The sequence below is a fragment of the Ranitomeya imitator genome, chromosome 2 (genome assembly GCF_032444005.1).
Source record: "Ranitomeya imitator isolate aRanImi1 chromosome 2, aRanImi1.pri, whole genome shotgun sequence".
Lineage (NCBI taxonomy): Eukaryota > Metazoa > Chordata > Amphibia > Anura > Dendrobatidae > Ranitomeya > Ranitomeya imitator.
This window is the reverse complement of record NC_091283.1, coordinates 719754892-719761865: the sequence shown is the minus strand read 5'-3', so window position 1 is coordinate 719761865 and position 6974 is coordinate 719754892. Positions and strand designations below refer to the sequence as shown.

General features: G+C 39.0%; 1 long non-coding RNA gene across 1 annotated transcript; it reads right to left on the bottom strand.

Moving 5' to 3' along the window:
• Positions 1–323: 323 nt before the first annotated feature.
• Positions 324–6427, bottom strand: LOC138667713 (uncharacterized). Its single transcript, XR_011318900.1, has 3 exons — positions 6268–6427; positions 3484–3552; positions 324–588 (listed from the first exon to the last, which is right to left on the bottom strand). It is a non-coding gene; the product is annotated as an uncharacterized lncRNA (long non-coding RNA).
• Positions 6428–6974: the final 547 nt, after the last annotated feature.

The following is a 6974-nucleotide window of genomic DNA, read 5'->3' as shown; positions in this document are numbered from 1 at the left end:
TATTCCGTTACTTATAGAGTTCTGTAGGTGCATCTCCTGAATTATACAGTGCTCTGTATAAAGATTATTATTATTGGTGGTTCTTCGCAGCTTTATGTTACTGTTGTCTACTTTAAGTATATTTGCACTTAAAAGGCTTTGCATTGCATATGAGAGGCATTTGATATTTAACGTTTTTTTTGTTAAAGGTGTTGTTCTGGATTAGAAAACATGTCTGCCTTTTTTTCTTAGAAAGGATCCTTCATCTGTCCGTGGGCTGTTTTTTTATTCCCTATAATAAAAGATTTCTAATGCATAAGAACTTGAATACATAAACTATAATCCATGTGTTAATAGCAGAATTTTATTGGATAACAGAACAGATGAGTAAACAGCGAGCAAAGGTGAAGGTCAGGATTCTCAATTGATTAGGACAATTTATAATACATTTGCGGAAAGATGGGGAACAATGCAAGGAACAAAGTCGGGTGTCACATGTTCATTTATTGCAATAGAAATTCCCTTGACCTTGGCAGGGATCAGGACAGCAGGGATCAGGACAGCAGGGCGGTGGACAGCAGGGAGGTGGACAGCAGGGGTTGCAGGGATCTGATGGAGAAGTGAACATATATCAGTTAGTCATTTATTTAAAAGAAGATAGACTGTATACTTCTTTTTTATATCTGAGTGCCATTTGAGTGCCCTTTTAATTAAAAGCAGTTTAGTGAGACCGCCACCTATCTCTGAAAAAAAACCACTTGTGTGGTGCACAGCTCCAGCTGTTGTATTGTATCCATCCGTTGCTATGTGTGCGGGATCAGGAAGGAGCTGTTTGCTTCTTTCACCTGAGCTACATTTGGCATTGGTGCGGGTCTTAGGATGTAGACCCCCACTCACTTGTTTGCTAACAAAAAGCCACTCAAATATAAAAAAAAGGTTTAGTTACAATAGACAGTTCAATACAAAAGAGCAATACATGGTACAAGTTAACAGAATAAATTACCTGCAGTTTAAAGATAAGACTTTCATAATATTTATTGCTTTGGAATTAACTTTACTATATATGTGTTTGCTGTTTTTCAGAATTGTATATGTGTAAAGCAATTTGAGCACAGCGCAAAGGCAAAAAGCAAGATAAATATTTAATTTTTTCATGCACACACCCATTGAGAAATTCTAAAACTACCAGAATACATAACAGTTAAAATAAAGGTTCCTGTGTCAAGTTCTGGAGAAGAGCATGTTCCAGGAATATAAGGGAATTTTCTAAGATGATGCAGTTCTCCTATTTATGAGATATAGATACCTTGCAATTAGACACACAATGTAGATCCCTACTGAGCATTCTATGTGGCCCTGTACGTTGTCTTTATGAATCATCACATTTTATAAAGAATTGCTCTGTTAGACTGTATACTCTACATTATCAAGGTCACTAGTTTGATTTTCTTTTCTGGACAGCTTATCGAAAAATTCACAGACACTCAACATTTTTTACAGTGACATTCCATAACCACAATAAATCATTATGACCATAAGTGATCCATGTTTACAACCTATAAATTAGCTGCATTCTCTTTGAACTGTAAAAAATGATAATTACAGTCATAATAACCTATTCAAGTTTTTTACAGACAAGGGAAAAAGTGCCCTAATTTTACCGACTGAACAAGAATTTCTGGAAGTTTGGGAACCCTGCACAGTTTTTCCTCATACAGTTATATGAAAACGTTTGGGCACCCCTATTAATCTTAAGCTTAATGTTTTATAAAAATTGCTTTTTTTGCAACAGCTATTTCAGTTTCATATATCTAATAACTGTTGGACACAGTAATTTTTCTGCCTTGAAATGAGGTTTATTGTACTAACAGAAAATGTGCAATCTGCATTCAAACAAAATTTGACAGGGGCATAAGTATGGGCACCCCACCAGAAAAGTGACATTAATATTTAGTAGATCCTCCTTTTGCAAAAATAACAGCCTCTAGTCGCTTACTGTAGCTTTTAATGAGTTCCTGGATCCTGGATGAAGGTATTTTTGGCCATTCCCCTTTACAAAACAACCAGTTCAGTTAAGTTTGATGGTCGCCGAGCATGGACAGCCCTCTTCAAATGATCCCACAGATGTTCAATGATATTCAGGTCTGGGGACTAGGATGGCCATTCCAGAACAGTGTAATTGTTCCTCTGCATGAATGCCTGAGTAGATTTGGAGTGGTGTTTTGGATCATTGTCTTGCTGAAAGATCCATCCCCTGTGTAACTTCAACTTTGTCATTGATTCAGGAACATTATTGTCAAGAATCTGCTGATACTGAGAGGAATCCATGCGTCCCTCAACTTTAACAAGATTCCCGGTGCTGGCATTGGCCACACAGCCCCAAAGCATGATGGAACCTCCACCAAATTTTACTGTGGATAGCAAGTGTTTTTCTTAGAATGCTGTGTTTTTTGGCTGCCATACATAACGCCTTTTTGTATGACCAAACAACTCAATCTTGGTTTCATCAGTCCACAGGACCTTCTTCAAAAAAGAAATTGGCTTCTCCAAATGTGCTTTTGCATACCTCAGCCGACTCTGTTTGTGGCGTGCTTGCAGAAATGGCTTCTTTCGCATCACTCTCCCATACAGCTTCTCCTTGTGCAAAGTGTGTTGTATAGTTGACTGATGCACAGTGACACCATCTGCAGCAAGTTGATGCTGCAGCTCTCTGGAGGTTGGCTCAGGATTGTCCTTGACTGATCTCACCATTCTTCTTCTCTGCCTTTCTGATGTTTTTCTTGGCCTGCCACTTCTGGCCTTAACAAGAACTGTACCCGTGTTCTTCCATTTCCTTACTATGTTCCTCACAGTGGAAATTGACAGGTTAAATCTATGAGACAGCTTTTTGTATCCTTCCCCTGAACAACTATGTTGAATAATCTTTGTTTTCAGATCATTAAACAGTTGTTTTGAGGAGCCCATGATGCCACTCTTCAGAGGAGATTCAAACAGGAGAACAACTTGCAAGTGGCCACATTAAGTAGCTTTTCTCATGATTGCATACACCTGGTTATGAAGTTCAAAGCTCAATGAGGTTAGAAAACCAAAAAAAGTGCTTTAGTAAGTCAGTAAAAAGTAGGTAGGAGTATTTAAAACAAGAAAATGATAAGGGTGCCCATACTTATGCACCTGTCAAATTTTGTTTGAATACAGATTGCACATTTTCTGTTAGTACAATAAACCTCATTTCAAGACAGAAACATTACTGTGTCCAACAGTTATTAGATATATGAAACTGAAATAGTTGTTGCAAAAAACAACAACAATTTTTATAAAACATTAAGCTTAAGATTAATAGGGGTGCCCAAATCTTTTCATATAACTGTATTTTATGCCAGATGCAGTCCTATGAATCACACCTTATAAAGCAGCTTTTAAATACAGTGATTTTGATCTGTGCATAGAGAAATTAATTAGCACTGATGACAGTGAAAAACTAACTAAAATTATCCTTATGTTTACCTTGTTTGGGGAATTGTCCACGACCTTGTTGATTGCTGTAGCCGGAGTACTGGGACCCAGATTGGCAAGCTAGAAAAGAGAAACATTCATTCAGTGTTCACTGCATTTTGGAACAATGTATGCAGAGTTATGTATGATTATGGTCGTATCGTAGTTATGTACAAAGTGTGAGTTCTATGGAGCTGTGGCGCATCCTGTTGAAGTCTATAGGATTCTGTTCGACCACCTATGCAGGACAGTTGTGAAGGAAGGGCCTACTAGTCAATTCCTACATACCAAAACTTTCTGCTAGATTTTTTTCCCATCTACAGACTAGACCCTATGAACCACAATTTAACTGTTACCCTTTTACTGCCTCATACAACCAGGACATGTACACTGACTTGTTCATTGCCTTGCAATAGGAGACATTTTATTAACAATGCCTTCATTGCCCCAGACAGCCAGAATTTTTAATATGAGAAAAAAACCTTCTTTGGGCTATGGCCTCATTATATTTATTACAGGCCTTGTCTTCCTGTATGCCTTCCAAATGTTTCTGTATCAAATTCGAATCATACAGAATTCGATATGAGACTGTTTTAATAGATTATTTCCAATTCTTTGCTCCCTGAGATAAGACCAAAAAGTTTAGATATGTGCTATAATCCTCTATTATTACAATGGCTGGTCTAAAATTAATCTTCTAGTAGTAATTTCTATTCTGCTTAATCTGGAAAGAAAAATTTAAAGCAGTTAGTCCAAAAATCTGAAAGTCTGTATCACCATTTTGATATTTTGTGTATACAGTATATAAAGAGTTTTAAAAACTACAGAATTGTGTACACAGTAACAATATTCACTGTATATCAAAAAGTTGCATCAAGAACTACTGTATATGCTACAATCAGTGGAAAACCATTATGAGGAATATATCAAATATCATCAATTTGAAAAGATTGCCTACAAGTGGATAACAGATTCATAACAGCTAAACTGTCCATCAAAAAATAAAAAAGCTATATACTAAGGTCAGCTTGGTTGAACTTGATAGACGTGTCTGTTTTCAAATATACTAACTATGTAATAGCAAAGGCTGCAGGTCAATCAGTGACCTCTTATTGTCTGCAGTGATTATATGACATAACAATGGGAGGCACAATGATGGACAGTTTAGATGTTTAGGAAGGATTGTACACTATAGGACATTACCTCCTGAACAGTTTACCCTTGAAGGTTAAATCCAATTTCATAGCAACAAATATGGCTGTCATAATGAATATCTAGATCAATTACTTTTTCTACATGTCTGAGATTTACTTCTATGGAAAACACTATTTAAAATTGAATACATTGAACATACCCTACTTCTAAGACTTTAATCCCTTTACTGTATCAAAAAAGCATATTCAATTATTCATCTCAATAGAAAGCGACTTCAAGTAAAAAAAAGAAGTATACGGCTGAATGACATACAGCTGCAAATTATATATGGGGCCCGTATATACCTACAGGCTGAACCTAAGAGCATATGAAATGTGAGCTAAACCTAACCTAAGGCTAGGGTCACGCTAGCGCAGATGGAGCGTCTGCTAGCTCCATCTGCGCTAGCCGGGACAGACCCGGAAACGCTGCAGCCAGCGTCACGGGTCCATCACTCAATGACAGCGCATCACTAGCGCACGCCCATTCTGGGCGTGCGCTAGGCGATGCGTCCAGCATTGCATTCAATGGCGGCGTTAATGGAGTACATTACACCGCGTTATGCCACGGTGTAACGTACTCCATTTAATGTTGCCCCTGAACGCAATGTGAACCAAGCCTTAAATGTGTTAAGGCTAGCGGAACGCACCAAGTAATAGGGTGATAGATACGAGGTGCGTTCTCAGCCCGGGGTCCACCGTGCAGAGAAACCTGCTGCAAGTACTGGCGGATGGACACTGAGCTCACACGTGGGTTAAACTTCACCCCGTGTGAAATGAAAGTGAGCTCTGTTGCCTCACAGAGTTGCGCTGTACACAGGGACTAAAACTCTAACTAAAAGTTGTGCTTGCTCTGGAACTCTTCTGTGCTAACCACACACATGAAGGAACCAGATGCTAAGCCAAGGCTAATTGCCCCCTCTGACGATAGCTGCCTGCCTGAGTGTACAGCCCCAAGGCTAAACAGGCTTACACCACTTATATACAGTGTGGCAGAGTATCCACTGGCAACTGCCAAACACAAATGATACTAGCGCATGGCAGTGCGGCCATGTGAACCTTTTTGTAGCTGTAGCAGTTCAGGACCTTCCTAGTGGACCAATAGGAGCTGCTACAAGACCTGAGCGTGTGACCCCCGACCTCCTATGAGAGGCCTTCCACTGGGCATGCTCAGGAGGGGAAAAGCAGGACTTAGTCCCAGGAGCACCTGCTCGCTGCCGAACAGCACTAGTTATTATAATGGATGAGCCTGAAAGGGCAGCAGTAACCAAATGTGCAGTATCTGTCCTGGCCAGGCGCTGGGACCGACGTCTCCGCTGAGCAGGCTCCACTGCTTCTAAAGAAGAAAGGCAGACCGCAGTGGACATGGCTCGAGATTGCCCCTGTGCAGCGGCAGGAACTCGACGCCTAACAAAATGTGAAACGTTTTCAGCAAGGCTTTTTTTTTTTTTTTTAGTTTTTAAATGCATTAATTCTTTACATTTTTTATATCTTTGTTAAAAAAACACTAATGTAAAATTCTGGAGCAAAGGTCTATAATACTAATTAATGTGTAAAGTTTACAAAGAATGCAAAAAGGCAAAACCAAAAAAGAGTAACTTACGGTCTTGGCAAGGATTTACACAGACAGGCACTTTTTGGCAGGGATCCTTGCACGGATTCTGGCACGAGCTCTTCTGGCAGTTTGCTCCTCCTTTGATTCCAGACATGACTGATTTCTTTTCTTAGTTCTGAACTTCTCAGAGACTCAAATGCAATATTTTGATGATGGCATTGAGACTGATCCTTATATATCTGGACATAGTGAGAAATGGGGCATGTTTTCTCAGCAGCTGGTGATAAGGCATTTATTAGGATGATTGCATGTATAATTATTTAATATTCTAAAGGAGAATAAACATTAATTATGAAGAGTAAGCCACTCAACACCTTAGAATATTTACTGCAGTAAAATACTTGACATCGCATTCACCATCATTTCTTTTTATTGCACTGTTCTAAAATGTGAAAAGTGGGATGAGTATGGGGCGCAATGTTGTAAAACTGTGTCGTGCCCACATTGTAAAATCTATTTATGATATGAGGAAAAACATGCAGGCAAAAAAGGAATTAATTATTCCATTAAAATGAAACTAGTAAAACTGATGCGCTATGCATCCTTGTACAGTTAATCATGATGGCCATGTGCCACCTTTTTGATAATGCTTAGTTCTGCAATGCTGTGAACACAATGGTCGTCATGGTAGGAAGCACATGGAATATGTGCCCCTCAAAATTGCACGAAACAGCTGAGTACCCATCAGGCAAGAA